This window comes from Sorex fumeus, unplaced genomic scaffold (genome assembly GCF_029834395.1).
Source record: "Sorex fumeus unplaced genomic scaffold, SorFum_2.1 ptg000003l, whole genome shotgun sequence".
Lineage (NCBI taxonomy): Eukaryota > Metazoa > Chordata > Mammalia > Eulipotyphla > Soricidae > Sorex > Sorex fumeus.
Genome location: NW_026606060.1, coordinates 13,663,086 through 13,688,774, shown reverse-complemented (window position 1 = coordinate 13,688,774; position 25,689 = coordinate 13,663,086). Strand labels below are relative to the sequence as shown.

At 38.4% G+C, this 25,689-nt stretch overlaps 1 protein-coding gene across 4 annotated transcripts in view; it reads right to left on the bottom strand.

Annotated features, from left to right (window-relative positions):
- The window catches only part of CTNNA2 (catenin alpha 2), a 1,325,246-nt gene that overhangs the window by 208,463 nt on the left and 1,091,094 nt on the right, over positions 1–25,689 (bottom strand). The gene's annotated exons all lie outside the window — the stretch shown is intronic.

Below are 25,689 nucleotides of genomic sequence, written 5' to 3'. Positions count from 1 at the left end.
AAACAATGACAACAGCAAAAATATACAGCTTCTAAACTTCAACTGATCACTTATTACCCTAATTTAAGGACTTGAGCCTCATTACAGCGCGGCATTGAACTCTTAATTCTAGAGATGGTTTCTAGTGTTAAAAATAGTACACGTGGGAGTAAAATCCACCTCCATAGCCTCAGTGCTCCAGCTTTTCAGTTACATAAGTGTATCTCCATTTTTATTGGAGTGATTAAATGGTTCCTGTCGTTACTTGGTTTTCAAATGGGTCCCTTATCTTATGCTGTTCGAACATTAAATTCCATTTGGTTTATTTTATTTTATTCACAAGATTTTGCCCCAGCTGACTCTTGGCTTTTTAAAAAGTCAAAACTGTCTTCAGAATAGAAGAAAAAAATCATCTACTGGAAATATTTAAAAGAATGAGCCACATGTTCTTCTGGCATTTCCTTACAAGATACTCCATGGCATCAGTGACAATGGAATAATAATTAAGAGAAGCATAAATTTTTCCATGGGGAATATAGTACTTACTTAAATGAGTAACATCATTATGTGTGTTTTAAAAGAAAAGGCACATAAGTATTTCATTCTTTCTTTAACTTGCAGTGTTAAGAATACCTGGTTTTGGGGAAGGAGAGATAGTACAGCGGATAAGGCATTTCCCTTGCACAAAGCTGACATGGGTTCAATCTCCAGTATCGCATATGGTCCCCCAAGCACCACCAGGAGTAATTCCTGAGCGCAGAACAAGGAGTAACCCCTGAGTATCACTGGGTGTAGTCCAAAATGGAAAAAAAATAAAAATAAAAAACCTCCTGGTTTCTTTGAACAGAGAAACTCAAGAGCAGTACCCTAGAGCATTAAAGGTAAATTTTCTTTAAAAACTTCTGTTTTTAACTAAAATGGACTCACAGTAGTGACAAAGAAAATACACATATTATGTACCTCCTACTGAATATCCTCTTATAATACCCTGGTTAAAAAAAAAATACAATTATCTACAAAAAGAAAAGAAAAATACCTGCCTAAGTCACCCTCTTCCTCTCCTTTTCTCTTGTTTCTTTTACTTTTTTATGCAGGGAGGAAGGTCAAGAATTTTGGAGGGACCAACGGTAAGAAAGATGAAATGAGTAGCTGAACCGAGGCAAGTGCCCCTAGCTCCGCTTCCCTAAATGCAAATCAAAGCAGCACCTTATGACTGTAGTGAAGGGCACTGTTACATAGGGCAACTCCCATAGTAGTAGACCACATATTTGAAATATCAAAACTAAAAATGCATAAATAAGCAAATCATTCACTTTTTAAAATGAGTTTTGGTGAAGATGGAAGTCGAGACTGAGACAGCAAAAGGACAACTTCATCAAAGGATCACTGTACATTGACTAAAGTGCTCTAAGTGTATAGCAATGTATTAAATGTTTCTTTGAGTGTTAACCATGCTTACCAAAGTAAATGTGGCATTCTTTCAAGTGGTTTACATGCATTCATCTATGCACTGCATATGTATTAGCCAAAGGAACATAACTGAGACATTTATCTGTTGTGTGAAGCAGTACAATGAAGTAATTAAGAATAACAATTTTGGAGTCTGCTCTTGTAGATTTGAGTTGTATCAGTCATTCACCTGTGAAATCTGGGGAAATTATTTAACTCTGTGTTTTAGTTCTTCCTGTGTCAAAATATAACAACTTAAAAAGCTTTGTTATGTTCAGTAAGAGTTACTGAAATTTTACTAAAAATATGTGCCTTTGTATTAGTGTATTTTAAACATTTATAATAAACATTGAGCACTGGTCACAGGTGAAAGTCCTTAACTAAACTGATGTTTCATGAGAACCAGAATTTTCTCTCACATTGGTCACGGTCACTGTCACTGTCACTGTCCTCCCATTACTCATCGATTTGTTCGAGTGGGCCCAGTAACATTGTGAGACTTGTTACTGTGTTTGCCATATCAAATACATCACGGGAGCTTGCCAGGCTTTGCCGTGCGGGTGTGATACTCTCGGTAGCTTGCTGGGCTCTCCGAGAGGGGCGGAGGAATCGAATTTGCATCGGCCTTCTCGGCTGTGTGCAAGGCAAATGCCCTACCCGCTGGATGTAATTATGTTTTGCACCACAGCCTCATAAATATCATCTACTTAAAAGGTATTTGCTAATGATTTATTAGGATCAAAGAAATGTTTATCAATTTATAACAACTGTAACACACTCCATCTTATCTAAAATTTGTCCTTCCTTTGGAAACCCCAAATTTATATTATTTTCATTGATCTTGTTTGATAGAAATCCTGCTGGGACATAAGCAAGATAGAATCAAACAGAAATGACATCCTGCTTGAACTCACAGACAAATGCTATGGGAACTGCAAACGCTTTTCATGTATCAATCAAATACATGTTCCCCATTTGTATGTGAACATTTCAAGGCAAAGGAAGTTTCTGAAAAACTATATAGACAAAACAAATGAAAAAATAAATGCTTTCCCGAAACCTAAAGATTCCTTCCTTTTGAAAAAAATATTGTTCCTACCATTTTTAAAGATTCTCACCTAGAATATATATATTGTGTTCCTGCAAAAAAAAAAGTAATTATTTAAATAATAGTGAAATATGCTCTGTCAGATCTATACCATTCATAATTTTCCAGAAATAGGCAAGGTGAACATTATTCATTCATAAAATTGGGGAAGTTTTTCTTTAAAAAAGCAGTCACAGTTTCTGTATTTTGGTTGCTACTTGGGAGACAGGCATGATTTCTTTTTAGTGCCTCTCCCTCTCTTCTCTGAGAATTTTATTTGGATGGAAAGCTCTCTGTAAATCATGTCAATAAAGACTAAATAACTCCTTCCACCAGGATTCAGATTTCCATTACTTTATACACTGGAACGCCAATGAGTTTTCCAAATCAATATTACAACAGAAATGTGGCAATCACAATATAAGGTAGAGGGGACGAAAACATGAGACATTGCTTTCTTATTAGATTTTTAGAGCAAAAGAGCAGGCAGGATCAACAAAGAAAAAAAAATGGAAGCCGAGGATATATGGCTCTGTATGTGAATGATTAAAACAGTACTAAATAACCATAGGACACACTCTTCACACTTCCCATTGGACAAAGGGTGCTTATTTCATTTGTAGATAAAGAAAATAAAAACTATCACACCATACTGGAATTGAATATAACACTCAGGAGAACATTAATGAAGGCTTGGGTTTATTACACAAATGAAGAGCTCATTTTAACTGCATCATAAAATGAGAATTAAATTATAAAAATAAAATTCCTTGCTTTAATGTCTTTCCTAATTCCCTGTTTAAAAGAAATAAAGATGATGGGGCAAAGGATTGGAGAAGAATGGGGTGGGGGCGAGATGACTTCTTTTTTTCACCAAACTTGGTCTCTGTGTAAGGCGGCTACGATTTCAAATGCGTCAGATAATCCCAAATCCTGGTAGCAGCTTCTGAAGGCAACAGAAAATGCTCTCAGTCAGCTTTCTTTGTGCCTTCCAAGGTACCCAATAATCTACCTGCTCCCGATGACATGTACCAAATGTATTAAATATGCACCCTTTAGATCTCTATGACCCAGGCTCCCATTTAAGTAGTTCTATAATTGCTATTACTCTAGATATGAATTATGCCAAAAACTAGTGACCACACAACCACTAAATTTGTAAAATATAATAAATAATTGTATGATTCAGATTTGTAAGTTATTTGTGATTACACAGCTAAGATCCTGACCTTTACTAGAAAATGAATATATTTAACATTCATCGGGACTATCATGGATGAGTCATTGTGGTTGGTGTGACAAACAAAGGATGAATTCATCCAAGTGTTATTTATTGAGAAACTATGTGTTTTTAGGCATCGGTATTCAACAATAAACAAGTCAAAGTCCCTTTGAAAGAATATGAATAACCAAAAATTCCTGATTTTTAAAGCATCTCTTATTCCAGTAGAGATACAGATGCTTAGAGAAATAATTTAAGAAGGCAGTAAAATGATTATTTAGACAGATAATGAAGAAATCAAAGTATTTTGCAAAAATCAGTGTAGTAAGAGCAAAAATTCCAGAACCAGAATGCTGGAATGTCAACCCCACTTTGTTACGTGTTAAGTAACTGCACATGGAAGTATTAACTTCTCCATGACTCAGTGTCTTCATCTGTGTTATAGAATTAATTCAGTAGCTTCTTCAATTGTTTAAAGTTCTTAAATTTAGTTAAGTTCTTAAAATTGCATCTGAAATACAGAATATGTGTTTTCTACATAAATAAGGTAATATTCGGACACACACACACACACACACACACACACACACACACACATCTTGGAACTAAGCAGCTTCCTGCAGAGATGCCTCCAGACATTGCAATAGACCACTTTCGCTGGGCCACTCCAGATGGGAGCAGGTGCTGTCCCTCCTCCTGCCCCCTAGGAATCCCAGAGGCTGCCATCTTCTAGAACTCAATGAAAGCTCCGGTACATGGTAGTAGTGGCAGGAAATGCCAGGCCTCACGGGACAGACGAGGAGCCGGGCCTTTTCCTTTTCCCTGCTCCGATGGGAATCTGAGATGGCGCCCATAAACGGCCACTGGCTACTTAAACTACCACATGGCCATGATCCAGATGCACACACACACACACACACACACACACACACACACACATACACACCTCAGAACTGAGCAGCTCCCTGCAGAGAACTCTCCAGACACTAATTATTAAAATTTTAGAATTTATATTTTATATTTATTCATATCAAGCAATACAAAACAAATTATCTAGCATTGCTTTTTTGACAGATTTGAGTGGTGTTGGGACTGGTGGCAAAATATCCAATGTAACTAAAGTATAGAGAGAGTTTTGTGCAAATTGTCTGCCGCACAGGCAGGGGAAGGGGTGGAATGGAATCGGATGAGGATACTGGGGATTTTGGTGGTAAAAAATGTGCACTGGTGAAGGGATGGGTGTTTGATGATTGTATGAACCAAAGTCAAACGTGAAAGCTTTGTAACTATATCTCGCGATGAATCAATAAAAAGGGTGAAAAAATAAGGTAATATTCATAGCAGTATCTTTCTTTTTTAAAAAATAATTTATTGATTTATTGAATCACTGTGGGAAAAGTTACAAAGCTTTCAGGTTTAGGTCTCAGTCATGCAAATATCAAACACCTTTCCCTTTACCAATACTTATTTTTTACCACGAAGAACCCCAATAAAATCCCACCCCCCACCCCTCCCAATGCCTGCGAGGCAGATGAATTCTAGTTGACACTCTATCTGCTTTGGTTAGATTCATTGTTTCAATAAAAGATGCACCACTATTATTTAGAGTTTACCCCCTCCCCCCAAATCAGACATGCTGAGAGAGCATTGTGAAGTGATTTGCTTTCTATAGCTGGGTTCAAGAATTAAATGTTGGTTTTGGATTTCCGCTATTTTGCTAATTAACCCTGGAAGTATTTCTACTGAGAGTCAGATAGTTAAGAGATTGGTTTCTGTGCTCTGGAGTCGTGAGAGGGTGTTGCCCCATTCGACCTCCTCCCTCTGGAAAGAAAGATGGCGGCCGCATGGGAGCCTTGTGGACAGCAGGTATGAGCCTGGGGTGCGGGGGCGACATAGCAGTATCTTTCGTGTTAAGAAAGGCACAGGAGTGAGGGCGGAAACATGATAAAAAGGGGAACAATATATAAAGCATAATGTAAAGCACAGAGTGAAATTTCAACCATCATTGCCATACAACATTCACGTTTATTCTACTTTTATCCCCACCAAATATTAAACCCAGAGTCTCACACATATGTTCTAAAACTGAGTCATGTCCCTCTACTCATATTTTTTAAGTTCATATGCTCTTGTCCTCATTATATAGGGGGGAAACAAACACAGAGAGTTTATTCAAGGAGATTCAATCATCCAGGGCAAAAGAAAGTCTTAAAAAAATTAAAAATATTAATACACCTGACCACACCCATATTTATCAATTTCAGTGCCTGGATCACTTTTTTTGGTTTTGTTTTGTCTTTTTTTGTTGTTTGTTTGACTGGTTGGTTTTGTGGTTACACCAGGTGATACTTCGAGGTTCCTCCTGGCTCTGTACTCAAAACTCACTCTTGACCTGTGTTTGGGGTACCATACAGATAGTCAATGATTGAACCTGAGTTGGTGGTGTGCAAGATAAGTGCCTTACCCACTGTCCTATCTCTTCCAGTCCCTTCATGCCCACCCACTGAATCACTTTTAACACAATATCTGACATCCCTGTTGCCAAGAAGAAAAGTTCAAAAGGTATTTAAAATTATATCGCCAAATCATATCTGGACTCTGGGGCCCTGAACATATCTGTGTGTGGCCACTATTAACAACAACAAGAACTGAACTAGGGCTTAATATGATGAATATGTTTCCTCCAAACAGTTCACACATGCCAGATAGAACCTAGTTTCCTGTTTGTTCATGCTGGAACTGTGTGTAACTTTTGGAGGTCTACAGTGATCTTACAGATGACAGAGAGAGGGAGAGAAACAACATCAGGTTAAGAAGAACAAGGGTCAGCTTTTTACCTATATATACAGAAAATTTGAGGGAGAGTCTCAATCTGATGAAAGGAAGACACAGGAAAAGGAGAGAGGAATAAGCCAACAAAGGAAAAAATAGAAGAAGTAGGCTCTATCCCTGCACCCCAGAAAATATGAGCTGTGAGTCCCTGCAAGTTTAACTTGTTGGTCACTGACACTTTGAGAGAGAGGAAGAAATAAAGAAGCCCAGCTCCTTCACTTAGTTGCAGTGTGTTTTAAAACAAATCACTTATCCTTCAGGCTGAATATCTAGAAAATATATACTTAATATGTGTTTATTTTCTTTTCCTTTCTGTGCTTGGTTCATTGACTGCAAAATAGATACAGCTCAATCTTCTGCACGAGACTATTATTGAATAGAATATAATTAAATTCGCTTACATATTGGAAATTTCCATCATAAATTTCATACAATAGAATCAGAATTATTCTCCTTGTTATTCAAACATGGAATGGCCACCTGATGGTACTGCTGACCAAGAATATAATCTGGGGTGAAAGCCCCCTAAAACTTCTAAGGGGACCAGTTCTAATAATTCACTATGGATGTGAGTGGGGGTGGATGGGAAGGATAGGAAATATAAGATTTAACCCAAGAATTACAGTTCCCTTTCGAGGCTCTATAACCTATCAACCCTCACTTCAAGTAACACTGACCTTAAAATTACTTAAAAAATGCTCAACACCCTGAATGCACAAAGAATGTTAATAAAAAATAGGAATTTTATCTGGCACTGGTAACTATCCAACATTTTATTTTTATTCTCTCCTGATAACCTGGCTATGTTACTGGAAAACAAAGTGAAGGAGTCATGAATTTAAAAGGAAAATAAGATAAAGCAAGTTGAGAGGATCATTAGAGATGATTAATTGAGTAGATTTGTCAGCAGGTACTTAGCAGTGGTATGAAAAGGTACTGGAAAAGAGGTCAGAGACGGAGGCATAAACCATCAAGTAAGTATCACTTCTCAGTGCCAACTTGCGGAGAACCACATAAAAGATGTAAAAGCCTGAGAGCATCTGGAACAGAAACCATAGAATTTGAATAATTAGTTTGCCAGCGAAGTGGGAAGGCAAAAATAATGAAATGATGATTTCAGAGCAGAGGTCAAATACTTCCCCAGAAAATAAGCTATAAAAGACCAAAGGTAAAGCAGGGTAGTGAGGTAGAAAGGAGAATTTATAAAAAGGTAGAATTGTGCCCCTGTGACCACAAAAGAAACCGAATATAGCAAAGACACTGTTGTGGAACACATTCAAAGGGTGTATGCACTCTAATCCCTAGATGCTTGTCACTGCATAGAGGTGTCTTTTTAAAGAGGAAACGTGTTCTAAAGATTGATAGTGACTTTTTAGGCTCAAAATTGATGGCCTAGTAGCATTTTATTCATCAAAAAATGAGGAAAAGAGAGAAAAATGAGAGACACACAATAGTACCTAGATTAAATCAGTATCAATTGAAAAAAACCAATGACTAATGCAGCCTTGATTATTTAAAATTGAATGAGTAATTGATGTTGTCTATAACAGACAACTCAAGAAACAGAGGCTTAGGAAAGAAGGATTAAACATCTATCAATAACTGTACAAACCTCAAATTCAATCAGTATAGCCCAGATAGACATACCATATGCATCGCTCAAGTTCACCAATACAAAGCAGCATGTTATTTCAATAAAGAATAAATTAGAGGAGCTAGGGATATAGTTCAAAGGGCTGTATTCACCCATAAATGTATGAGGCCCTGGCACTGTATTCCCCAGGCCCCAGGACTCCTGGGTATGGCCCTGATGACCCGTAGCACTGCCAGACCAAGATGCACTGCATCAGCAGACCTTAGTGCCTTATTTAAGCCCACACTGACAATCTCTATTTCCAGGAGTGACCCCTGAGCCCCAAACCTGCTGGGAATTCCCCCATATTCCCCTTCATCTACAATCAATTTGAGTCAAGAAATCTCTGAGTTCAAATCTCAGGTAGGCAAGATGCCAGCATATGCAACCTGAGAAAAGTAACATTGCCAGCCTGAGAATTATTTTCATAACAGGTCAAAATAAACTTGTGAAGATTCTAGCATCCTGGCTTGTTCTCAGCCTGTCACGAGGTTCTGTTTTTCAAGAGTCAAATGCTCACTTAATTGTTCATTTCCCATATTTCTGAGATTCGCCCCAGGCAAAGGATATGTGTGGCAAATGTCAGATAAGTTGACTTGTAGACAGCAACAAAATCACTGCTATACAGCTTATTCTAAGAGAAATAAGAATATTCTTAGAGACTTGATTGTGAGAAACCATCATAAAACCAGCATGCTCCTGATTATGATGACACAGCTAAAGACCCTGTTCAATAGCATCTATATGACTTGAGGGCACATCCTTTCTTTATCCACAAAAGTGGAAACCATCATTCCATTTTCTGAGGGGAAATTCACTTCTGTGAAAGGTCAGCGTCATCTGACCCAAATTCTAGCAAATAAGATCCAACTGAAACGTGACCACAAAGGAAGAAAACTGATTTTCTCTTGTGACCCACAGTCTAGATCAGAAAAACACAATCTAGCTTGCTCCTTCGCCAAAAGAAAGTTCTGGATTTGATCAAAAAAATAGCACTGGCCCATGAAAAGAATGGCATACAAATAAAAGTAATATTATTTTGCACAACCAAATGTAGAGGCACAAATAATTTCTCATATACAAATAGAGGAATGGCTGAAAACTCATAATGCTATTGCTAAAAATTATACAGTTACCTAAAAGAATAAGTTAGTAGTCTCTTTCTCAAACTTTATCCATGGAACAGCAGTAGCATCAACATTGCTTGGGAAGCTGATAGCAGTACACATCACTGAGTTCCATGCCTGTTTCACTGAACCAGAAATTCTGGAGGATGAGACCCAACAATCTATATTTTAACCACAATTCCAGGTGATTCTGCCATAGAGCAGTCACTGAGTTAGAAATATATCTTCTATTTAACTTTGACAAAAATGTCTGAGATATGTTAAGAAAAGCAAGTTGGAAACCAGTAAGAGACAATTTTTAGTTGAACTCGACTACGTGTGTGAACATATGTCCATGTCTGTATAATAAAAGGTGTACTGTACTATTGGCAAGAAATGAATATAACTGATGGTGAGGTGATGCTTAGAGGAAGAAGCTTGATCCTATAAAAGATAGGGAAAGAGAGTGAGACATTGAAAAATATACAGAGAGAAATTATACATATATATGTAGATCTATACCTTATGTTTATTATTGAGTTTGTTAACTGCTTTTTTTTTCATGCTTTGGCTTTTACTTAAAGTCAATGTTATATTCTGGTGTTTGTTTTTGTTTTTGCTTTTTGCTTTTTGGGTCACACCCAGTGTTGCACAGAGGTTATTCCTGGCTCATGCACTCAGGAATTACTCCTGGCGGTGTTCAGGGATGCTGGGAATTGAACCCGGGTCAGCAGCCACATGCAAGGCAAATGCCCTGCCTGCTGTGCTATCGCTCCAGCCCCTGTATTCTGTTTTTGTTTTTGTTTTTGTCTGGGGAAAGTTTGGGGACACACTTGGCTGATCTGAGGGCTAAGTTCTTGCTCTGTCCTAAGGGAAATATCTTGGTGCTTGGGGGTCCATATGTGGTGCCAGGGATTGAAAACAGGTTGCTTGTATGCAAAGCAATCTGCCTTACCTCTGTAGTATTTCTCCAACCCTAATCTTGCATTCCTTTCAGATTCTTTATTCTCTCAGTATTAAATACCACCCCCAGGGCCCCCTTTCTAGAACTCTCATGTTAAGATCTAAAAATGACTGCCTGCATATGAAGTGAACAGGATATGGGAATACTTAATACATGTCATAATTCTCCAAGGATCATGTAAATATCTGGCTGCCACTCAAGATTAGGGACAACATATGTTGGTTTTTGCATTTCCAAAGAAAGAAAGGCTGCAGACTGACAGCCATTTGCCAGGAGGATCCATTCACAAAGACAAGTTTTTATTCCTTCTATGTACAAAACATAAAAGAAGTTAACTGAGCTCAAAATATCCTCTGTAATGGGGCCATACCTGACATATGCATAGAATATTAATCAGATAGAATTGCAAGCATGAAGTAATATATTTTCAAACCACTGGCATTATTTTTATAGATTTCAGGGAAGTTTGGAGATTTCTGGTGTGAATTCTGAGTAGAGAGAATCTGTGTAAACATTGGAACACCCCTACATGCCAATTGGATCTTTCCTCACCCTAAGAGAATGCCCCAAGTCATTCATTGCTCAACAAATTCTCACATCAGCCTGCATGTTCAATCAAGTCTGTAAAGATGTAAGCACCCTGATGTAGGAAATGAATGGTCTCCTGTATGGGAATCAAAGCCAGAGCAAGTTAACAAAACCATATCCAAGGCAGACTTTTAGTTTGGGGGCCACACCTAGCTATGCTCAGGACTTATTCCTGGCTCTGTTCAGTGATCACTCCTGGCAGGGCTTGGGGAACCACATGGCATGACAGGGACCAACACAAGGTAAGTGCTTACCTGCTGTACTATCTCTCTGGTGCCCCAGTGAAGATTGTTGTTGGACAAAAATAAGAGAGGGATAGTGATTGTTAAAACTCAGGATGGAAATAAGGTAATAAGTATGTTTTACCTCTCTGGCACAGAATGGGAACGATCTAGGTTAGGATCTCAAGCACTAAGTAAGGCAATGGAATAAAGTATATTCCATAAACTTCTGACTTCCAAAATCCATCCCCCGCTCCTCTCTCTATCTCGCTCTCTCTCTCTCTCTGTGTATGTGTATGTGTGTTTCTGCGTGTGTATAAACCAAACATATATTTTTAGATTTTTTTGGGGGGTTGCAAACCCAGCAATACTCAGGGCTTTCTCCAAGCTCCGGTATCACTTCTGGTAGGGCTTGAGGAATCATAAGGGGTTTCACTACTGAACTCAGGTCAGTGGTGTGTACCTCTACCACTTTCCCTACTGTACTGTCTCTCTGGTCCCAATTCTTCTATTTTTTGCAGAGTATTTCTCTCCTGCAAAAATATTTGCCGGTATTTCTACCTGGACCTATGTGTTCTCTATGATATTCTCTTATTAAAAGCAGGCATTTTGCTCTTTCTTGTACTAAAAATTGTAGCACTGTCCTCCCATTGTTCATTGATTTGCCCGAGCGGGCACCAGTAAAGTCTCCATTGTGAGACTTGTTGCTGTTTGTATTGGAATATTGAATACACTACAAGGTGCTTGCCAGGCTCTGCCGTGTAGGTGGCATACTCTTGGTAGCTTGCTGGGCTCCATGAGAGGGACAGAGGAATCAAACCCAGGTCAGCTGTGTGCAAGGCAAACACCCTACCGCTGTGCTATTGCTCCAGCCCTACTAAAAAATAAATAAATGAAATAAAACATAGTCAATTTCTTTCTTTTGGGGGTGGGTCACACCTGGCGTTGCACACATCTGGATCGTGCACTCAGAAATTACTCCTGGTGGTGTTTGAGGGGCCATATGAGATGCTGGGAATCAAACCCAGGTAGACTGTATGCCAGGCAAATGCCCTACCTACTGTGATATCGCGCTAGGCCCCATAGTCAGTTTCTTTACACATCAGGTTTTAATATCCCATGCCTGTCTTTTAACTGAATGCCAGAATGGTCTGTGGTTCTTCCACCCTGATAGCTCTTGTTCATCAGCAGGTAACATGGGAGGTCACTTCACTTCATGTTCCTCAACCCAGCAGCAAGTTAGAAGGACCTAAGGTGATTCCCTCCTCAAACCAAGTTCATTAGAACTTCTGGGAAATTTGGGGTGTATGGAGAAACAATACTTGCATTTGCATTGGTTTAAGTTTTTCTAATACAAACCAGGATAGACTACCATTAAACTAGGCATTGTCTAATTTGCAAATGGGAAGGTCAGATTGAAGAATGTGGTTGAAAGAGGTAAACTTCAAGGTCCTTTCCAAACACAAGAAGGGTCAGTGATTTTCAAGAAAATGTCAGTTACAGAAATGATTTTTCACAAATAGCTGTGGAAAGGATTTTTCAAGGTTAGGGAGAAAGACTTTTGCAAAATGAATATCAGAAATATAGGAAGCTCAAAAAAAAATAAAAAAATAAAAATTAAAAAAAAAAAAAAGAAATATAGGAAGCTCTAGCAATTTCAACCAATTTTGTAGTTATGTTAATAATCTAATATTTTGGAGAACCTTAATTTGTTTTCTTCAACATAAATTTATTTTGTATTGGTATCATGGGTGCAGAAAGTCATCTATATAATTTGACATAGTCTAGTTCTTAAACTCTACCTAACTCATATAATTGTGAATAAATTAGTCTTTAGTAATATATTTGATTAATAAACACTAGCCATATTAACTGCAAAATGCATCACTATATGAATAATTGAAATATCTAAGTTTTTTAGATGGTCCCTCAGTTCTAACAGAGGTAACATATCAACTGGCCTAAATAGAATTGCCCTAACTATTTCTACAAGAAAAAATTAAAAGGCTTATTTATTTCTTCAAAGTCTTTCGATGAAGTTAGACCAAATATATAAGAACTTATTTCTGTGTCCCTTGGCACTTACTAAGAGAGAGAAAAATATAGAGCTATTTCTACTTACTTTTCTCACATACAGCTTAACTTCAGTTTTGCATGGAAGTAGTAAGGGTGAGAGAGGCAGTTAGAAGAATGTATCTTGAACTGAATAATGAACTGAAACTTCAAGATAGTTATTTTTCAAAAGTGTATTATTTCTTTAGATCTTCTTAGTAGGGTGCAAGGGGATTCAAAAAGTAGTTGAGTTTGTTGTTGTTTTCCTTTTTAAAATTTTTTAAATAAACTAAACATGGAGCCAGAGCAATAAATAGTACAATGGGTAAGGGTCCTTGCCTTGACTTGCATGTGGCCAACCTGGGTTTGATCCCTGGCACCCATATGGTCCCTCGAGCTCACCAGGAATGATCCCTGAGTGCACAGCCAGGAGTAAGCTCTGACCATTGCTGGATATGGTCTAAAACTAAAAATATTAATTAATTTTAAAAATAAACTATATAATATCTTAGAAAGCAGACAGATTAATCAAGGAAGACAAGGAAGGAAAGTAAGTTTAAATGCTCTAAAAAATAAAATAAAATTTAAAGAGCGCATCATCCATGAGTGGTTAATCAAAATTTTACAGAGAGGAAAGTTAATTCATCCACCGTTCCAAGAATCTACTCTGTGCTTAGTCTTGGGAGTTGTGCAATGAAGAGCTGGATATTTTGGAGTCAGAACAATGGATCTTTTAAAGCCATGTATGCAATTGTATTTTTCTCTAAAAATCAGCAATACTGATATAAGTGATAAATGCAATGCATTTTGTACTTAATGTGCTCATAATTGTAGTAACAATACTTAGTACCTTTCATACACATCTCCTTACCAAACTCTCTCAGGTGCCAGAAAATATATCTAGTCTTATCCCCATTTAATAACTAAGGAAAGTGAGACTTTCCATGTTCAAGTACTTGACCAAGACCATTGAGCTGGAATTAATTACGTTGAGTTTACAAAAGTTGACCTAACTTATCCTGAGGTCTTAAACACTTGCTGCATTTAATTGTTTCTAAGACACTGAAAAAACAAAGAACTAGTTTACAGTGGTGACACTAAGAGCTCTGAGAAACCATACCATCTACATTTTAGTTCCATATCATGAAATGTGGCTATGCTCTGAAATTGGGTTAGCTCAGGCTGCTCCCTGGATGTGTCAACCAGCACCCTTCTGTCCCTGGATGTGCCAAAAGCATCCTTCCCTCTTCTTGATTGATCTCCTTCTACAGGACTCCAAGTGCTGCTGGGAGTTTTCTTGCAGGTATGAGGGTTGCAAAATTTCAGAAAGCATCCACAGCCTGGTAGACAGTCCAAAGTACAGGAGACACTAAAGTGATCATATTCTAGATAGAGGTGCCCCACAAGAAAAAAAATACCAATAATACACATAGGAACATAAAAGTAGAGTAAACCCCAAGCAAAGTAGTACATGACCATTGGCCTAATAGTACATGACCAGCTCCTATCTAGTGGTAAATAAAAGACACAATTTGACCACATCTGTCCTTATGCAGGAGGATCATTTTCTTACCCAAATCTTCACAACCTTCAAATAGTACTCTTCTTTGGGAGACAGGGGACACAACACAATTGCACTCAGGGCTTACTCCTTTCTGAGATCAGGGATCACTTCTGGTGGCTGGAGGGACCATAAAGTAAAGTAAAGTAAAGTAAAGTAAAGGCCCTCCCGTTGATCGTCGATTTGCTCGAGCGGGCCCAGTAACGTCTCCATTGGAGACTTTGTTGTTACTGTGTCTGGCATATCGAATACGTCACGGGGAGCTTGCCAGGCTCTGCCGTGCGGGCGAGATACTCTCGGTAGCTTGCCGGGCTCTCCGAGAGGGGCGGAGGAATCGAACTCGGGTTGGCCATGTTGGCTGCCTGCAAGGCAGACGCCCTACCCGCTGTGCTATCGCTCCAGCCTGGAGGGACCATATTGGGTGACAAAGATTGAACCTGAGTTGGCTGTGTGCAAGGCAAGCGCCCTACCAACTGCATTACCTCTCTGGCCCCAGACCTTGATTTCTGATAAAGACACTGTTCAGATAGTAAGAACTACAAAGCAAAAGGGCCAAGAAGTTCTTAAGCCACTTTGCTCATTTTCAACTTCTCTTCCAAGTCATTTGACTTTCCTTTTGTCACAAAATCACTCTGAAATTCAGGTAAACACAGGTTTGTTTTGATTCATCAGAGCAGCAGGAACTGAATTTTGCACATGGTCTGCAGCTATGTTTCTGCTTACACAACCCCTGCTCCCTTTGTCTGATTGTTTTTCTATTCAAGACTTCATGGTCATGGTCAGTGTTGGCCCTCTCCTTCTATCTCCATTTGATATTTTAAAATCTTGATTTAAAACTCAGAACTCATATGGATAACATACATTAACTAACATCACTGTAGTGTAAAGGTGTATCTCTTTATTTTGTTCACGTTAATGATGATAGAACTTATCACAGTATGTTCCCAAGAAGAGACAGAAGAGGAAGGAGTCACAAAGTATAAAAGGTCAAATGGAGAGAAGTCAGGAAACAGTTACCCTATCTAGAAGTTTCACAGAGACCTAATTGGGTAACCTTGATGTTAGATTCAAATCCATCTCTTTTTTTATCCCCCCAACATATATACCAACATTGCAAACTCTGCTTCCTTTGGCATTCACATAGATTCCAGAAGATTCAAGGTTTCCAACTCCCTTGATGAAGAATGGTTTTATACGAGCCTATTCTATGTGCAATTAGAAACTGAATTTATCCCTCTTTTGCTGGAGTGATAGTACAGCAGGTAGGGCTTGCAGGCGGCCCACCCAGGTTCGATTCCTCCGTCCCTCTCAGAGAGCCCACCAAGCTACTGAAAGTATCCCTCCTGCACAGCAGAGCCTGGCAAGCTCCCCATGGCATATTCGATATGTCAAAAACAGTAACAACAAGTCTCACAATAGAGACCTTACTGGGGCCCACTCGAGCAAATCAATGAACGAGATGACAGTGCTACAGTGCTTACTCCCTGTGTTCCAGCGACCTCACCCCAGTCTTGAATAATGAGCTTTGCTTTTTGATATAAGCATAATCAATACACCATAGCCATTGTCTTATAGTTTAGCTATGAGACTATCTCAAACTCGCCTGTCACCTCACCAACCTCACCATCTCCCCACTTATGCACCTGCTCTGCTGAAAAAACTGAAGTTGAGGGGTCACCAGTTCAAAGACGGGGACTCTTTGACTCAGACCAAGATTTGCTTCTCACCCAGGATGTGAGCCCTTGGACAACTGACCCCTTTCCTGACCTTCTGGCTCCTCATCAGTGAAAAGAGGGTAATAAGCTCCCTCTTATTAAGAGGATCTCAGGTAATAAGAGGATCTCAGGTCCCCTTCCAACAAGAACATTTTCTGATTAGATTTCACAGCTTTCCTGTCTTCCTTCTGGCGTCTGGTGCCAGGCCTTCTCCGTGCTGGTCTCTCATCCGAGAGAAAAGCACTGCCTCCCTGCCCACCAGTTAGTGCTCAGGGCAAAGCTCCATGGGGAGACTGACAAGGATCAAACACCCTGGCTGGCTCCATGCCATCTGCTGGCTCAATACACCGTGAGGCTGCAGATGCAGATCTGTGGAGATCAAGTGTGCTGCAGGCAGTTCTGCAAAAATGATCATCAGGAACCCAGGGAAGGGAGCACCACCCCCAGTTGGCCATAGCAGGCTCTTTTTATCTCTCTCGCCATCTCCCTGACAGGCTCTGCACTCAATCTCTGAGTTGAGTAGGTATGAAAAACTATATATATTGAACATCTGCGATGACTAAGTATCCAGATAGCCGATTATTCCCCAGTGCAACGCATGTGCTGTCTCTTCTATTTCACAAACAACACTGCACAGTCAGTGTGTGGATCCCTGCTCCATGCATGTGCACGAAGAAGTGGTGTTGTGACACATGTGACCATCTTGGAGATGGCTATCAGAGCTGAACAAGGTGAATGCATCACTCCACTTCCCTTTAGGCCTTACACTCATGTAAAGGAAAGTTCTTTACACTGAAGTGAAATTTTTCTTGCTATAACAACCTCTTCCACCAATCCCAATATTCTTTTATTTGATCTTCTTCCAACATGGATAAAGTCATTCAATTCAATCAATTTTAATATGTGAAGATAAAGAATAACTAGACCAGATAACAGTAAACTATGTGGCTTTGCCTTTGTTCTAAACAGCCTCTCTTACCAATCTGAGATGGCTTAATATGTTTTTCCCCTCTCTCTCCTTCTCTCTCTCTCTCTCTCTCTGTCTCTCTCTCTCTTTGCCATTTCAATTTTTTCCCTCTAGCTGCATGTTAATATAAACCAGAGCTTTGACAATTGTGCAGCTAAGTCGTAAATGATTGAAGTAATTTATTATTATTCCTATCAAAGAAAGTTCTTACAGGAGCTAGGGCAGCTGGTAACGGTGCTCACAGAATGGGCATTATTTCATTACACAAAAGACTGACATTCAGTGGAAATCGCCATCAAATAAAATATGGGGGTGGAGAAGAGAAACATAGATTTTGATTTACATTCAGGTCAGAGAATCAAATCATTCTGATTGAAATTGAATTCTGTGTAGTTACTCTGTTCACCCTCACATTCTCTTACCCAACTGTTGTTTGGTAAGACCTTGTGTGCCTCCCCCCCACACACACAGTCAACAGAGATATGTTTTGTGATGTTTTCTATTTAAACAAGCTGCTGGCTTTGCGATGGTTTCTATTCTCTGCCTTGTTTTTCTGTGGTGTTTTTTTTCTAACTGTTTCTGTAGACCTAAGAAGAATTTACTTAGAACAGTTCACTCATGGGAAACTCAGCAATCATGAATCCACTGCGAATGCCTTCACAGAGAAGCCTGTTTAGAATGTAACCTATTAGAGGCTTTCTCCATAGTGAAGATCTTGCCAACACTTAAAAGTGATATGTTACTCACAGATCAATGTTACTGACATATGACCCTTGTGTATCCCTCTTGCAGGTTGGGTTGACTGCAGAGAGATGACTGTTAATCCCTAATACTTTGCCCTTCGAAGAGGTAGAGGCACTAACAAACACACACAGCATACTCAAACTTGCAGAAACAGTCAGGAGAAGCTGAGAAGAGTATTAGAAATACCAAGCTCAACAGTTTTGGAATGGGATATCTATTTGATACCTCATCCCTGCTATTTGCTGTCAATTAGACAATAATCCCTTAATATCCACATTAGCTCAAATACCCACATTAGACAAACAGCCCCTTAATATCCATACACACCTTAAGCCCATTCCATCCCACTATGGTCTGGAGGACAAACTCTGATGATCTCTCCTATTCAAGATATAATTCAAGATATATATACTAAACTTATTTTATAAACCCTAAATTCTAGCTGTCCCCAAATTTAGTCTATTTGCACTATGCTAAGAACAAATCTTCCCAATCTAAAGACGTTCTCACCCTATTTTTTGCATGGCAGGTCACCTTGACCAGTAATTTTACTATGCATAGCTATATTCAAATTCCTTTCATACCAACCCAAATCTGCTGTGATCAAACTTAATGGCTTGAACAGTTGAATGTTTCCCAAAGGTTTCATTTAAGTTTCCTTTCTCCAGCCCACTCTGCAAGGAAAATCTGATACCACTTGTATTTCCTCTTCTCCTCTGCAAGTTCTGTACGATTATAAAGGAGCTAGCCAAAAATCAGGGATACAGAGTGTGACTTGGTCTCTGGGTCTCTGAAATGTTAGCATGGTGAGAACTACCCAGAGGACCTTATCCATTTTGGTAATCAGCCCTGGGAGACCTGAATGAATTGGGAAACAGATGGGATTTTATGTACCATTGGGTTTAAAGCTATTTGGCCCAGAGCCAAATGGATTATAACCACACCTTTCAGTGCCCCAGAAGCAAGGGTCCTGTCTGTTTTTAAATACCAATGTTTATAGCACCTAGCAAAATGCATGGCAAACAAGAGACATTTGATAAATACTAGTTCATTGAGGGAATGAATAGATGAACTGGCAAATATCACAGTATATCACAATGACTGTCAACAGATTCTGGTCATCACTAAACCTAGTTTTTGGTTCCCGACTGCAATAGATATTGGATGCATGGCCACAGACAAGGAATATAACTAAAGTCAGATTGTTTTGCCTATAAAACATAAATGATATTGTTTGGAACAAAAAAAATATATTGTCCTAGATTCACACACTGAAGTATAAGATGTGCCTGTACCTGGTAAACGCATTTTCCTGTGATATGACTGGGGTGCATGTGAGGAGAGAGTAAGATAAAGGCAGACATCAAGGAAAGACCACTTGAAGCTAAAGACAAAAAAGTTTGCTCTCTGCAGGTGAAGGGGGCCTCAGAAGGAAATAAACCTGCTGACATTCTGTCCTCAGGCGTTTAGCCGAAAGAGCCATGAAGAGAGTAAATTTCTGCAACTCAGGTCAGCCCCTCTATGCTAGAGCTGTGGCAGCACTGTAGCACTGTCCTTCCGTTGCACCTCCTGTGGTAGCTACTGCAAACTAATAAAAGTATCTGCCATAGGGGATGCTTGTTACATTCTTCCTCTAGTACCTGGAATCCAGTAAGTAACCATTTAAATAGTGTTATAAGCAGCCATAGTTGAATGTCTTTTGATATATAACTACCCCTATATTCTGGATCCTGGAATTTGTCCATATCTAATTTCCTTTTTGTTTTTGGGGAAGGGGAGGGCACAGCTGGCTGTTGCAGTGCTCAGGGATCACTCCACAGCTGTGCTCAGGGAAACATACAGGATACCAGGGTCAAACCAGGTTGGTTGCATGAAAGACAATCACTCTCTCTGCTCTAGTGTCACTATCTCTGCCTCTGTCTCTCTCTCTCAGGCCACCTCATTATTCTTAACTTCTAACAGTCTGTATATTGATTTACCATACATAAAACATATTTTTTTAATTTAAGAATAATTGTTAGACCTAGAAACTAACAACAGTATAAAAGAATATATAGTTATTAAATTAGTTATAAAACCATATCATTTGGACAAGATTGTTCTATTCAAGATATATATCCTAAGCTTATTTTATAAACCCTAAATTCTTTCATTTATTTATTTAATTGAAGCACCATGAATTACAGTTATTCATAACTGAGGTTTAGACATACAATAATGCAGCAACCATCCCACTACCAGTGTTCACTTCCCTCCATCAATGATCCCTCCCAACACTCCTCTCCCTTGCCCAGACTCTCCACCCCTCCCTCCAGCTTTCCCTCTTGAAAGACATGGTTCTAAATTTGGTTGCTAAACTTTGGGTCTCTTGACTTCACTGTTGTTGACTATGGCTTAGATATTTGTCTCTATTATTCCTTAACACAACCTTTGCACCTTAGTCCCATGACATGGCCTCCGCTGTTTCTCATTTGTCTCTTCTTCTCCTCCCCTCCTCTCTTTCTTTCCTGCCCTACCCTATACTCTGGGGCCAACATTGATTCTTGCATCATTCCTTTAAAATATTGCATTTCGTCATCCAGTTATCCTAAATGTCACATATAAGTGATAACATCTTGTGTTTATCCTTCTGGCTTATTTAATTTAAACTTATATCTTCCATTTCCATCCATTTTACTTCTAATTGCATGATTTTATCATTCTTTACACCTGTGTAGCATTCCATTGTTTATATATGCCAGATCTTCATCATCCACTTATCTGTCATTGGACATCTAGTTGACTCCAAATCTTAGCTTTGAACTAAGTGTTGTGATGAATAATTGTGAGTACACATTCTTTTGAATGATTTTTTTTTCTGTCCTAGGGATAGATATCCAAAAGTGGAATTGCTCGGTCATACAACAGCTCAATTATTATTATTATTATTATTATTATTATTATTATTATTTTGCTTTTTGGGTCACACCCGGTGATGCTCAGAGGTTACTCCTGGCTCATGCACTCAGGAATTACTCCTGGCAGTGCTCAGGGGACCATATGGGATGCTGGGAATCGAACCTGGGTCAGCCATGTTGGCTGCGTGCAAGGCAAACGCCCTACCCGCTGTGCTATAGCTCCAGCCCCACAACAGCTCAATTATGAGTTTACTGAGACCCATCCACACTGTTTTCTATAGGGGTTAAATGAAACAACATCAGCAGTGGATGAGGATTCCTTTTCACTATATCCTCCCAACAGGATTGTTTTTAGTAATTTTGCTTAGTGCCATTTTCACTGCTATAAGATGATATATCATCGAGCAAATCGATGATATATCATTGTTGTCTTAATTTAAACTTCACTAATAACAAATGATGATGAGCATTTGGACTCATGAACTCATAAATGTTCATGAGTCTGTTGCTCATCCATTGGTCTTCCACAGAGAAGTGTCCACTTACTCTCCCCATTTCTTGATGGGGCATTCAAGTAATTTACTCCAATTCATTAAGTTATTCCCACTCAATAAAAGAAGTTCTAAATTAAAGGGTTGAACTATATAATGAGCCCCAGTGCAATGATTCTGAGAATTCAGCATCATGAGATGGGACCAGGTGCAGTAAGAGGGGTGCATGGTAGCAGTTGCTATGCAGTGTGTACTTGAGATCAGGGATCTACTTCATAAGATGGGCTTCTTCGGTACTTATACGTAATGGCACAAAATAGCACAGGAGGGTGAGAAGGCCATACAAAGGATTATGCCCTAACTCTCTTTCCAGAGAAAATTTAGTAAAAGTATATAAATAGACATAGTTCCTTCTTGGAATGGAAAAATACCTTTTAAAAATTGTAACAAGGACACATTAACGGTCGAAAGGCTATTACTGAAGTCCTAGGTGAGACAAATAGACAAGAAGACTATGAACAAAAATAGAAATGCTCCTCTCAAGTTTCATTGCTGCAGGTTACCATTCAACCCTGTGATTTTATTGATTTACCTGTGCTATATCAAACTTTAACCACCATAAACTTTAGACTAACAGAGACCCGCCACCAACAAGTACCCTTAGCAGAATACTTTGATTACTTTGGACACCTTCAAAAATATTCAGGACTCTCTTAGCCTGGAACAGCATTCGAAAAATATTTCTTTTGTGGTTTTGAAAAAAAATACATATATACATATGCATACTGCTTTTTAAATTATAACTTCTAGAAAAAATATGAACAAAAGAAAAGAGATGCAGTTGGAGGGTTAAGGGAAGTAACTACCAATAATCACCCTTGAGAAGAACTGACAATTTATTTCTGTTTTCTGGGATGAACTGTAAGAAATTAACCCCATGGTACAAAATTATCTTTTCTACCTGATCTATCAATATCCCACTATCTCCAATAACAATTCCTAAAAACATTAAACCACTATGTTCAAAGGATTTTCTACAAATTATGAAACAAAAGACTAAGTTTTCTAAATATGTGTCTAAATGGTTCCTTGCAAAATAAAAACAACAATAACAATACCCTTTTAATGTGACTAGAAAACCTGCCTACCTTTTCTGCACATAAGACATTTACAAAAGAATTAAAATCCTGAATCACTCCTACAGATATGACGATGGTTTAATTAAGAGTTTTCCATGAAGTTATCTCTCAGCATCTAAAATATCATGCTCTGCAAACCCAAGTGTATGACATGTTGGCTTAAATGGTACTATTTCTGTGAATAATGTTTCTGTTAATTTTCAACCACATAACTCTGTGTGAAGCAATAAGATGCAACCCAATGCATACGCCGAAGAGTCCTCTGAAATACAAAGTTATCCAACTATAGGTATATAGTTCAGATCAATAGTCACTCTTAAAAGGAACAGACCAACTCTACTGTTTGTGGTTTGAGATATCATAAGCAGACATGGAAAAACTGATATCCTTGTACAGGATGTCATATCAAGGTCATAGTGGAAGGTGAACTAGCAAGGAAGCTGGTCCTTAGAAATGAGTAACCTTAGATTTAACATCCTTATCCATCACCAACTACACCTACATTAATCCCTTAATCTCTTTGAGGCTAACTATTTTTATTGATCTTTAGATAAATTCAATATCCTAATATCTCAGCTTCCAAGAAACAGTTTTTAATTCACAGTACAAAGTGAGTTGCAAATCTTAAATATTCCTGCCTTATTCAGAGCCTCTATTTCCAAGTGTACCTTGAGAAGGTTCATTAAAAAGCATTTTAAGTATAGGAAGTTGGTTGCAGCCGGAGCAAAAAGAGAAAAAAAAAGACAAGACATGGTAATTGCAGTTTAAGGCCAAAATAAAGAATTGCAGGTGATTTCTGGTTTGTTCTCTTAACTTCTCTGAAGTTTCTAATGTTTTTGTAAAGAACTGACATCACTGTTGCAATTTTTTAAATTCACAATAAGAAATTTAAGTTGTGTGTGTGTGTGTGTGTGTGTGTGTGTCACCAGGGATTAAACCTAGAGCTTCTCACAATCAAGTGCATAATCATCGAGTTACATGACCAGTCCTTCATTTTTATTTTTAAGCATTTCTCATCCTTATGCAGGATTCTGCTTTTGATTTAGAAACTTTAATCACGAAGGGTTAACAAAATATTTCAGACTAAATGTACAAACCAAAATAATCACTAGCAGGGGTAGAAGAGCAAACATGTGGCAGGAATTTGAGTATGAATCCCTGACAAATTGTTTTTAAAAAATAATGGAATGAATTAAGTCATGAAATAAAGAGAGAGGCAGGGGTAGTAGAGGACAGGGAAATTACAGTGTTACTGTCCTGCCGATATCCAATTTTAGATCGTTATTTAGACTATTGGCTTTCTGGAGACCTTTACTAATTGCGAATCTCTTGGGCACATGAAATCTTATCAACTCTTTGCCTATTAAGAGTAAAACCCTATAAAAAACAGAACCATAACAGGCAAGCAAAAATATAAGACTAGAAGATGACAGAAAAATAGACATATACTAGAGACATACATGTTCAGCTAATTCCCTCATTTTTGGCTGTTCATTAGGACCACAGGACCATTGATCTGGCTGATACCCACATCTATTCTAGAGAACTAGAATCTCAACTGGTGAAGCCCTCAAACTTAGGAGGTATTGAAATCCTCCAGGTGGTTCTAATATATAGTCAAGATTTGGAGACACAGACAAGGTGAAACACAGGAATTAAAAGTAAATATTACAAATACTACTGCTTTTCTGATTTTGTGAATGCTCTCCAGAAAGAAAAGTAGTTTCATTCTCCGGAACATTTGAAATATCTTTCATATAACAGCTGATTTCTAGTAAAACTAAGACTATATATAGCGAATTGAGCCTTATTACTGAATATCATTCTTAAATGCGAACACCTCTCTTGCCTAACAATCCAATCAATCCAATGCTAAATAAAAAGTTACTTCTTTAGTGATTGAAGCTCAGGCTGGGAACCTCACAAAACCTATGGACAACTGGAAAAAGTATCAATGATTCAGTCGAATCTGGAGAGGATGCCCAGGGCTTTCCTGCAAAGCTGTTCTCAAACTAAGATTGGATAGCGTTTTCTTTTGCAGCTATCAGGAAATTTGACTCTTTCTAAAACTCTGTATAGTAAGTAAGGATCTGTTTAGTTGAGTTTAATTACTTAAGACTTCACCATGACTATTTAGCAGGAAGATTTATTTACAAGTGAATATCTTTCTAGCAATAGCACAGCACATAGGGCATTTGCCTTGCACGCTGCTGACATGGGTTCGATTCCTCCGTACATCTTTGAGAGCCTGGCGAGCTACCAAGAATATCCCACCCGCATGGCAGAGCCTGGTAAGCTCCCTGTGTCATATTTGATATGGCAAAAATAGTAACAACAAGACTCACAATGGAGACGTTACTGGTGCCTGTTCGAGCAAATCGATGAACAACTGGGATGACAGTGCTACAGTGCTATTCTTCTTTAAAATGGTATTAATTAAGAGTAAATTTTGGTCTGTCACTTTCTCCTCAGAAGAATGGGCAAGATTTTTCACTGCTTAGCCTAAGTTCTTTAAGTCCAATACCATTCTTACTTGCCCCCTACTCACGACTTAGGAATTCTAAAGGAATTTAGTTTACCTGAGAAAATGTAGCAGAAGGGAAACAAAATTCTACAAGAGTGTCTTAATTCATGTAAAAAGAAAATTGACATAAAGAACAAAGAGAAAATTCACCATATAACTGAATGAACACTTGCAATATCAAAATCAATGTCTTTGATTTTGATTATGAAAACATATTTATGATGGTCTTAACAGTCATTAGATTTGTGTAATTGGGGAGAGCTAGACACATTTGAGCCCATGTTAAGGAAAATTAGTGTGCCCAGGATACATCTGCCTTTGAAGAAGCAAAATCCTTATTTTCCTTGAAGGAACCCTAAGGAGGAAATTCTTTCCTTTTCCAAAGTTTTATTTTTAACAAAGAATAAGAATAAAGGTAAAATGAAAATGTATACTGACAGGTCCTTAGAATTTCACATAACTGAACTCTTGCTTGTTAGGAATCTGTGCTGCTTTTAGAATTTCTAAAAGCATTTTAA